We start from the raw sequence: 11,410 nt of genomic DNA, 5'->3' as shown, positions 1-11,410 counted from the left end.
CATTTAAATCTTTCCATGACCTCCTCAAACAGTGGTAAAAGAGTTAACCCAAGTTAAACAAATCCTTGTTTCATGATATAATCTCCCAACCGGTCATGAGTGGCCATTGTAATTTTACTAGCATAAACGCTTTGTACTTGTTTAACTATTTATTATTTTTAATAAAATAATAAAACTCAAGAGAACACAACTAACCCAAAAACGAGATCTTTGACTAAGGCTCGAATCTGCCTATAATCTCCTTAATCTAAGAGGTAGCAAACCAAACCTCTTTTTAAATGGATCTCGTTTTGCAAAATGACACTTGGCAGGATTCATTCTTATCATTGGTTCAGGCATGGTCTTCTTGGATTTTATGATTGCATAAAGTCATTTCTTCTTTTTAAATAATAAATAATCATCATCTCTAACAAAAGGCTAAACCAAGAATAAAAACTTAATCTGACTCGCCCTGTTCTACACTCTCCTTGGCCACACAGGTAACAGTCAAGATCTTCATCCTTTAAATAATTATTAAAACAGCCAAGTTACCTCTGTTCTGTAGGCTTACAAAGCAGATGTAGAAAATAATGAAATACCCTTATCATTGGTTCATATTTGGCACCCATTTATTTAGCTATACACATATTTGTTTGTTTAATTTTAACTTTTTTTTGTCTTAATGAATCAAACATCTGGGAACCCACAGCAAACTAGGAGCAGAACATTGACTATTAAATACTTCTATCTAGATGCTTCTTACCCAAAGTGGTGACAAATTTAATGTTTTTTTTTCTTGATGGACCAAGGTATTTCAGAACTGAATTAATTATATTCCTCATGAATATACTTGTGTGTTGATCCACACAAGTGGATCTGCTAATTGTATAAAATCAGTATCTGTGAAACCTCTCAAGCTCCGGAACTAGATTCTCAAACTTGCCTGACATTATTCCCACAAAGGTTTACATATTAGTTCTTCTTTTTGCAGTGGACCTCAGTTGTTCAAAAATGATTGATCATAATTTTTATTCAGATGCATTCCATTCACATCATTGGTCCAGACATGGCCCCTCTACATTTAATTTGAAACATTTTTAGATATCAAATGAACAAGCTTGAACCACCATCCTACTCAACAACTAGAATACTGACTCCATAAATGAGTAACAGCCTTTATCAAGAGAAGAGTCTTTAAATAATCAGTGAGACAAACATACAGTGTGACATTTAACTATTGAAAATGAATGGAAAAGCTAAGGTTTTTTTTCTTATACTTCACTTGTGCTAAATTGGATTAATTTCGGTCCATAACACATTCTCATCATAGGCCTATGCATGACCTTTTAAAATTTAATTATCTTTTTAAATGACAGTAGAAATCATGAACTAACAACCCAACCCCAAAAACTTTATTACTTACATTGCATGACATTCTCCTTACTCCAAGGGATAAGGTAAAGTTCCTCATCAAGGAAGAATAATTTAATCAGCTCTGGTCTATCCATCCTGTAGATGATATTACCAAATGAAAGAGGATATTACCAAATGAAAAGACCTAGATTTAGGTTTCAATTTAGTGAACATGAAGTAACCATCGCAGAAATTGATCACAAACAATGATTTATGCCACATTCTTATCTCTGGTTTGTGAATGGAGCGCCATCTTATTAATTAACATATTATCCATTTTAACAATATCAGGAATACCCTTATATGAACCACCCAACATAAAAACGATGAGAGTTACATACATCTGACTCCATATTCCATACCCACAGAGCTAAAAATGTAGAGCTCCTCTTTTAAAAAGGACTTCTGTTGTGTAAAACAGTAGTCATCGTGAAACTTGATTTATAATACAATCTTACCATTGGTCCTTATGTAGCCTTCACTGATTATATTATGTGTTATTATTATCATACACTAAATACCCTAAATGGACCATCCAACAATGACAAGAACTTGGATCATTACTCACACTGACCCATGAAGGTCTTCATCATTACAGAATCATTGTAATGATCAGTGTGTTCATTCTATGGAATTGAAAGCAGATGGTGAAAAAAAGGAAAAATAAATATGTATTACTTTATACCTTTAAAAATTTATACACAAAATACGCAGGAATATCCCTTACAAAAAGGGAGTGAAAATATCAAAAACTGATCCATGTTTCCCTCCTTGATTTGCTTAGCTATTTGTAATTAGGTATTGGTAAATTTGTGAAATTATTTATTTGCTTCTCTTAACAAAACAAACTTGAACTCACCATTCTCCCAGAGCAAGAACGTTGAGTATTACTATTCTTTGTGTATATGATCCTCACCAAAAGAAGGAACATTCCTGATTTACTAATTTATTCATAAAATTCAGTGTTTCAGGATATTAAAAATATGTAATTCCACAGATGTTCTGATTGGACTCATTCTAATTTTTGGTGTGTAACACACTCTCATCCCTGTTCTTTTTTAATTCTGTATATAGATGTAGTCATTTATGCATTATTTTATAATACAATGAATACCTCTGAGTAAACACCCCACCCAAGAACAAGAACTTTGCACATTATTTGTATGGGCCTATAGTCTTCTTTCCCAGAGACTTACCAGCCAAGGTCTTCACCAACGATAATACATTCTGGAGGGCAGAAAGCAAATGGTAAAAAGAATGAAACATCCTAAATTTTGACTGTGCTCTAATATTCTAATAAATGAAAGGTAAGCAAGTTTAGATCAATTTTTATAATTGGGTCATGCTCTTTTTACAATTGGCCAGAAAGTCCCTCTTTTTTGTCATATTAATTCAATTATTAATTTTGCATTTGAAATAGATGCCTTTGCAATTGCAACAAAAGCAAAAATTGACATGTGGAATCTAATTAAACTAATGAGTTTCTGCACAGCAAAAGAAACTATCATCAGAGTGAAAAGACAACCTACAGAATGGGAGAAAAAATTTGCAATCTATCCATCTGACAAAGGTCTAATATCCAGAATCTACAAGGATCTTAAGCAAATTTACAAGAAAAAAACAAATGACCCCATTAAAAAGTGGGCGAAGAACATGAATAGTCACTTCGCAAAAGAAGACATACATGTAGCCAACAAACAAGAGAAAAAGCTCAACATCACTGATCATCAGAGCAATACAAATCAAAACCACAGTGAGATACCACCTCATTCCAGTCAGAATGGCAATTATTAAAAAGTCAAGAAAAAACAGACGCCGACGAAGTTAAAGAGAAATAAGAAAGTTTTTACACTGTTTGTGGGAATGTAAATTAGTTCAACCATTGTGGACGACAGTGTGGTGATTCCTTAAAGATTTAGAAGCAGAAATACCATTTGACCCAGCAATTCCGTTACTGGGTATATACCCAAAGGAATAGAAATCATTCCATTATAAAGATACATGCACATGTATGTTCATTGCAGCACTATTCGCAACAGCAAAGACATGAAATCAACCCAAATGGCCATCAATGATAGACTGGATAAGGAAAATGTGATACATATACACTATGGAATACTATGCAGCCATTAAAGGGATGAGAGCATGTGCTTTGCAGGGACATGGATGAAGCTGGAAGCCATTATCCTCAGCAAACTAATGCAGGAACAGAAAACCAAACACTGCACATTCTCACTTATAAGTGAGAGCTGAACAATGAGAACACATGGACACAAGAGGGGAACAACACACCCTGGCGCCTGTCAGGGGAGGGTGGGGAGAGCATCAGAAAAAATTGCTAATGCATGCCAGGCTTAATACCTAGGTGATGGGTTGATAGGTGCAGCAAACCACCGTGACACACGTTTACCCAAGTAACAAACATCCACATCCTGCACTTAAATAAATTAAATGGATGCCTTTGAATCCAACACCTGAATCACAAATGAGAGTTCTCTACAAAACATGTCAGCTTCAATGCCTCCACCCATGCACTCAACAACCTAAATCTTTGGACCTCCCATATGCACAATTAGATTCATCTAAATACTCGTTTCAGAGCAATTTCATACCAATGAACAGTGCTTGATACCACTTCATTCATTCATTCACAAACCAATTTGGCCAATTATTCATTCTTTGTAAAGAAACAGAACAATATGTAAACTCTCAGAAACCCAGAACATGTCTGATAATGTGCATCTATGTATAGCCTCTTTATGCAAACACTTGTAAGAGCCAAAATATTTGCCTTAAGAAGAACACAATCACTGGACCCAGTTACATCACAACCATTATTTCCAGACGTGTTTGCTACTGGCCCTTGCTTTATCCTTTTTAGCTAATGATTATTATTAACATGCATTTGTTCATTATTAAGATAAAATCAGTATCCTTACACATGATCTAGATTATAGCATGGATCATCGTAGCACATGCATAGTTGATCATGACCAAAGTAATAACAGATGATGTCACTTTGTAATGGAATTTAGTGAGCACAATAGCTCTTGCTGTGGAACAAATTCTTGTCACTGGCCCTCTTTAAAATTAGTTTTTTGTTTATATAAACAACATCCCTATTTAGGGATAAGACAAACAACCAGGGAACCAAAGACAACTCAACATAAACATAGACAACTCATATATTTATCTACATGTTTCTCATTGTGAGAGATTAAAAATCTGACACGATTCCCACTTCCTGAGCAATAGATCAGGACTGTGACATGCTTTATTACACATGTTATATTTGGTCCAGATGTGGCCATGTTTTTATTCACTTATTTCTTTTACTTGAGTTCTTCATGCATTAATTTACTTGTAATAATATAATCATTATCCATGAGTTACAAAAGCATAAGAATAGGGTATAGGATAATTGATTTTGGGTTTTTTGTTTTTTGTTTTTTGTTTTTTTGAGACAGGGTCTGACTCTGTTGCCCCGGCTGGAGTTCAGTGGTGAAATCTCGGCTCACTGCAACCTCCACCTCTTGGGTTTAAGTGATTTTCCTGCCTCAGCCTCCCAGGTAGGTAGGATTACAGGCACTCACCACCACACCCAACTAATTTTTATATTTTTAGTAGAGATGAGGTTTCACCATGTTGATCCGGCTGGTCTCAAACTCCTAACCTTGTGATCTGCCCACTTCGGCCTCCCAAAATGCTGGGATTACAGGTGTGATCCACCGCACCCAGCCAATAACTGAATATTTTTAACTACTGTCTACAGGATAATTTCCAACTGAGCAATAGGCTAGATTTCTTTTATACCGGAGCTTAAATTTCCTGACTCCTGTTACTCATCATCCTTGACTCATACCCACGAGTCATCATCTCTGGACTAGGCCACAGACCATCAATCTTTTTCTTCATTTAGACTTTGTCTATTTCATTTATTTATTAATTTGCTACTTTATAATAAAGAAATAGACATGAATCAGAAAAAAATACAACAAGAGCTGTGATAACCCTGTTGTCTATCTGAAGATCAGTTCCTACAGAAATTAGACCTGTTTCTTGAACTGACCTCATTGTTTCAAACATGCATTACTCAACATAATGTTTTGTATCAACCCCATGTTCATTTTGGGGCCATGGTTAGTCTTTTTTAATTATGTTTTCTACTTATTAATAATGCATTGACCACTCTTAAATGGCCCAAACTAAGACAAGAACTTTAACGATTACTAACCTTTGTCTGCAGGTTCCTTAAAACAGCCACAGAGCAAGTGCTCATGGCAGAATCAGTGCAGGGAGTGACTGTTCTGAGGATTATAAGGAAGAGCAGAAGACAAAATGTGAGACTTTTTATCCATTCGTTTTTCCATTCTACCTTCCATTTACTCTGTCAGATGGTATTTATTGATTTATGTTAATATTTGTTTATTTTCCCCTTAATAAAATAAATATTGAACTTACAATTGACCCAGTTGACCTGAGAATTGACCTAAAAAATCACATAGCCATTAATAACTAATAATCAGTGTTATTGCTCTATCAATGGCTCTATGATTGTTAGCCAGAGAGTTAAAACCGATGGCCCATTTATTATCCATTTCAAATTAATTAATAGTATTTCTTTCCTTGCCACATATGTTAACAATTAGAATATGCCTCTCTCTCTTCATGTTTAATCATTTAAATCTTTGTTTGATTCTTTCATTAATTCATTTATATTAATACAATCATAATCAATGAACTGTAAAATTGGAAGCAAATAGCCCTCAATATCACTAACATCTATCTAAAGGATTTTTTTCAACAGAGGAATAGATTAGATTTCTATTATATTGAACCTCAGAGTTCCAGGCACTTAGTATTCACCATCCATGACTCACACGCCACCAGCTGTCATCACCGGCTCAAGCTTGGACCTCATTTTCTTAATTCGTGTCTATGTGTTTTTATTGATTAATTTATCAGTTCACTAGCAGTAAAATAATTACCTTAGAGCCACAAAAACTTGAGAGTAAAATCCTTAAATAGCTCTAATATCTGTCTCTGTCAATATTACTCACAGCAATACATCTCTTTCATTAATTAAATTCAATGTTTCATATATATGCATTAATCAACATAATGCTTTATATTAATCCTATTTTTACAAATGGGCCAAAGCTTACCTTCAATGATTATATTTAACACTTCTTAATAATACTACGAATATCTTTTTTAAAAAACACTGAAACCAAGAACGTTGACTATCACTCACATTGTCTCCATACACCATATAACACATAGATGCAATCATGGATCTTCCCATTAAAAAGAATGATAAAATCAGCCAGAGTGTGTTTATTTTGAGGAGTACAGAGCACAAGAGATGATCAGAAAAGATTAAGACATTATCTGCGTTACTCTTTGCATTCTATCTTCCACTGATTCAATCATATAGGTTATTTGGGATAACATCTATTTGATTTACTCTACACAGCCAGACAGTATCAGTCACGCCACTGACACAAAACATAAACATTCATTATTATTTATCACTGTCTATAACATCCCTAACTAAAGAAATAACAACCTCATGCCACTTATTTCCTAATGGCATTGGTGTTTTCAATATATATCATAGGTTTTCTTCTCACTCTATTGCCCAGGTTGAAGTGCAGTGGTGTGATCTCAGCTCACCACCACCTCCGTCTTCTGGGTTCATGTGATTCTCCTGCCTCAGCCTCTCAAGTAGCTGGGATCACAGGCATATGCCACCACGCCCAGCTAATTTTGTATTTTTAGTAGAGATGGGGTTTTACCATGTTGCCCAGGCTGGTCTCAAACTCCCGACCTCAGGAGTAATCCACCCACTTTGGCCTCCCAAAGTGCTGGGATTACGGGTGTGAGCCACCGCGCCTGGCCATATCATAGCTTTTCTTGCCTCACAAATTGTTTTTATAGTTGGACAATGCTTAGTACCATCCAACATAATTTATTTGTATATTTGTTTAGTGGTTCCTTCATTGATCGAATTATAATAATAGATTGAAAACTCGCGCTCACAAACAGCAAAAACAAGACCCTTGCATATTCCTGACATCTGTCTATACAATCACTTCCAAAAGAGGGAAAAAACTATATTTCTTTTCTGATGGACCTCAGAGTTCCAGATAGGTATTCACTGACTGAGACCCACCCAATACCGGTAGTCATGATTGATCCAGGATTAGCTCTGATGCTCTTCATTCTTTGTTACTTTATTTATCACTTCATTAATTCACCACTAATAACTTTCAAACACTATCACTCACAAAACCCCAAGAGGACCCTTGATATCTCCAATTTGTATATACAGTCAGCCTCACAGTAGCATATCCCCTCATTACTACCTTTCATAATAACACAGGACATGCTTTTCATACAAGCATCCCTTAGTGTAACATTCCATATCCATCCATATTTATCCCTGAGCTACTCATGGCCTTATTGGATTATATTTCATATTTTTTGTTTATGCACTATAAACCTTTACACAAAACACCCAAGATAGGATAAGAACTTTGACTATTACTCACATTGGTCTCTAGCTGCTAGCACAGAGATAGCTCTTAACCAGTGAAAACTAGCTTCTGTGCTTCCATTCTGAGTACAGAGCAGAAGAGATGACAACAAAAATGAGACCTTCTCTCCATTAATCCTTGCTTTTCAAATATACCTCAAATTAATGAATGTGTAAACATTTATACTCATTTGCATGTTCATTAATTTGAGGTATATTTCATTTTTTTTATGAATAACTGGCCGGATGTGGTGGCTCATGCCTGTAATCCCAGCATGTTGGGAGGCAAAGGCAGGTGGATCACTTGAGGTCAGATGTTCAAGACCAGCCTGAGCAACATGGTGAAACCCCATCTCTACTAAAAATACGAAAACTAGCCAGGCGTGGTGGCGCATGCCTCCAATCCCAGCTATTAGGGAGGCTGAGGCACAAGAATTGCTTGAACCCACGAGGCGGAGGTTGCAGTGAGCTGAGATCGTGCCATTGCACTCTACCTAGGTGACAGAGTGATACTCCATCTCAAAAAAAAACAAAACTAAATAAAATAAATAAATAACTTTGGACTTGTCCCTGACCCAGAACTTGAATATGGTCAATAATTTATACTGTCTATCTCATTCAAAGACGTAACAGGTATGCAAGACTTATCTTTAGTTGTTACCAATTTCAGTACGTATTAATAGTGTTTGTTGTCTTTCCACATATTTTTATAATTGGACAATGCTTAACCTTATTCATCTTTTTTTTTTTTTTTTTTTTTTTTGACATAGTATCTTGCTCTATTGCCCAAGCTGCAGTGACGTGATCTTGGCTCACTGCAACCTCCCAGGTTCAAGCAGATTTTTGAATCCCGGGTTCAAGAGATCCATGTGTCTCAGCCACCCAAGTAGCTCAGATTACAGGCACATGCCTGGCTAATTTTTGTATTTTTAGTAGAGATGGAGTTTCATCATGTTGGTCAGGCTGGTCTCGAACTCCTGTCCTCAAGAGATCTACCTGCATTGGCCTCCCAAAGTGTTGAGATTACAGGTGTAAGCCACCACACCAAGCCCTTATTCATCTTTATTTATATATTTATTAATTTATTCTCTCATTGATCCAATTATAAATATAAAATAAAAATTCATAAACATGAAAACCAAACACACACACATTCTGTTTTTTGCCATCTGTCTGTAGGATCACTTGAAACAGGGAATAGACTAGGTATCTTTTGAGACGGACCTCAGAGTTCCAGACACGTATTCATTGTATATGACTCATACGCCACCAGCAGTCATCATCGATCCAGGACTGGCCCTTCTTTTCTCTGTTATTTTCTACATTGCCTGTTGATTAATTCATTAATTTACTAATAATAACTTTAAACTTTATGACTCACAGAACCCCAAAAAGATATCCCTAATCATTCTGACATTAATATATGTTTCATGAATTATCCTGTTTTTCGTATGTGAATTATCAATATAATACTTCTTTTGACTCCAATATCCCTCACTCGATAAAATTCACCATCTTTGGCTATATTACATATTTATTTACAGTACATTGAGTCCTCTTACATAAACTACCCAAAGAAATATAAGAAATCTGACTGTCACTCACATTGGTACACATGCTCCTTCTTAAGCATGGTGCAAATAGAACACGTGACCATGAAGAAGTCCTCAAATCAGAATAAGTACGTCCATTCTAAGTACAGAGCAAAGAAGATAATAACAAAAGAGAGGCATTTTAACTATCAATCCTGGTTTTTCACCTATCACTAGTTAGTCATCTATGCTATCATTATTTGGAGTAAACTTATTTCATTTTCTCTTTAAAAAATGAACTATTTCAAACTTACAATTAACCAAGAATTTGAACATTGTCTATAATTATCCTGTCCATATCACCATAGCCAAAGAGGTGAAAGACATGTACATTTACTTCTCTCCAGACTTCACTATTTTCAATATATATTAATAGTGTTTCTTGCCTCACCAAATATTTTTTACAACTGGACAATGATTAACCTTACTCATCTTTATTTATATATTTGTTTATTGGTTTTTATATTGGCCAATTATAAAAACAGAATTAAAACATGTAAACACAAAGACCAAAACCAAACTCATATTCCTGATGCCTGTCTAAAGGATTATATCAAACACAGAAAATGAGCTAGATTTCTTCTGTGATGGACCTCAGAGTTCTAGACACGTATTCATCGCATATGACTCATACGCCACCAGCAGTCATCATCGATCCAGGATTGTTCATCTCTTTCTCCATTCGTTTCTACCTTGTTTATTGATTGATTTTGTTAATTCACTACTAGCAATTTTAAGTCTTAATGGTTCAAAAAAATCCCGAGAATAATTTTAATATTCCTAATTTGTATACTGAATCATTTCAAAATTGATATACTCTTAATTAAATATCCTCAGGTTTTTATATATGCATTATCAATACAATGCTTCACATCATTTCCGTATCTTTCACTGCGATACAGGTGGACATCTTTGATAAAATCATACAATTTTTATAATACAATGAGTCCTCTTAAAAGGGCACCAGAAGGAAACCAAAAATGTTGACTATTACTCACATTAGTCTGCCTGAGCCTAACTGTGATGCAAGTGCCTCAGGTGGCCAGGGAAGAACTTTTCAAGGTGCACAATTCATCCATTCTGCAGAGCACAAAGCACAGAGGAGTTCAGAGCATACAATGGGACATTCTTGCTCATGATTCATCTTCATCTAATGAGTCATTTAGGCAATCATTATTTGAAGTGTATTTCATTTTCTCTTCAGAAAATTAGCAGTTTTGAATTTGCCACTGACCCATACCTTAAACATTATCTATAGTTTATATTGTCTACACTATCACTCGCCAAACAGGCCACAGGCATGCATCACTCATTTTTCCTTGGCTATCACTGTTCCAGTACATATTAACAGTGCTTGCTGCCTTGCCAAATATTTTTATAATTGGACAATACTTAACCTTATTCATCTTTATGTATTCAAATATTTGCTTATTGATTCTCTCACTAGTCCAATCATAAAATAAAATATAAATGCATAAAACACAAAGACCAAAAACAAACTGAGTCTATATTTCTGACATCTACCTATAGAATCATGTGAAACAGAAGAAACTGACTTTGTGATGGACCTCAAGAGTTTCAGACACGTATTCACCGTATGACTCACATGACACCAGTAGTCACCACTGAACCAGGATTCTTCCTGTTTTTCTCTATTCATTTTTACTTTTGTCTAATAATTAACTCATTAATTCACTGATAATAACTTTAAAATCTTTTGGTTTTTAAAAGCCCAAGAGCTTTGATATTCCTAATCCCTACTTGATATATATTTTCATTAATTGTTCTCCATTTTTCATATATGCTTTTTCAATATAGTACTTCATATCACTCCTATAACTGGGAAGGAGTTGGCCATCTTTGATTATAGTCCTATAATATATTGGAA

At 35.1% G+C, this 11,410-nt stretch overlaps 5 non-coding genes and 1 pseudogene across 5 annotated transcripts; all 6 read right to left on the bottom strand.

Annotated features, from left to right (window-relative positions):
* Positions 1 to 969: 969 nt before the first annotated feature.
* Positions 970 to 1,042, bottom strand: LOC115897997. The gene has a single exon (XR_004057764.1). It is a non-coding gene; the product is annotated as a small nucleolar RNA SNORD113/SNORD114 family (small nucleolar RNA).
* Positions 1,043 to 6,224: 5,182 nt separating this feature from the next.
* LOC115897968 lies at positions 6,225 to 6,299 on the bottom strand. The gene has a single exon (XR_004057741.1). It is a non-coding gene; the product is annotated as a small nucleolar RNA SNORD113/SNORD114 family (small nucleolar RNA).
* A 1,223-nt stretch (positions 6,300 to 7,522) lies between these two features.
* Positions 7,523 to 7,594, bottom strand: LOC115897985. Its single transcript, XR_004057755.1, has one exon. It is a non-coding gene; the product is annotated as a small nucleolar RNA SNORD113/SNORD114 family (small nucleolar RNA).
* Positions 7,595 to 9,148: 1,554 nt separating this feature from the next.
* LOC115897958 lies at positions 9,149 to 9,220 on the bottom strand. The gene has a single exon (XR_004057731.1). It is a non-coding gene; the product is annotated as a small nucleolar RNA SNORD113/SNORD114 family (small nucleolar RNA).
* Positions 9,221 to 10,109: 889 nt separating this feature from the next.
* On the bottom strand, positions 10,110 to 10,181 carry LOC115897963. Its single transcript, XR_004057736.1, has one exon. It is a non-coding gene; the product is annotated as a small nucleolar RNA SNORD113/SNORD114 family (small nucleolar RNA).
* Positions 10,182 to 11,084: 903 nt separating this feature from the next.
* Positions 11,085 to 11,155, bottom strand: LOC115897991 (annotated as a pseudogene).
* Between the last annotated feature and the right edge of the window lie 255 nt (positions 11,156 to 11,410).

Source organism: Rhinopithecus roxellana, chromosome 5 (genome assembly GCF_007565055.1).
Source record: "Rhinopithecus roxellana isolate Shanxi Qingling chromosome 5, ASM756505v1, whole genome shotgun sequence".
NCBI classification, from domain to species: domain Eukaryota; kingdom Metazoa; phylum Chordata; class Mammalia; order Primates; family Cercopithecidae; genus Rhinopithecus; species Rhinopithecus roxellana.
The sequence above is the reverse complement of the archived record's forward strand: the minus strand, read 5'-3'. Positions and strand labels throughout refer to the sequence as shown.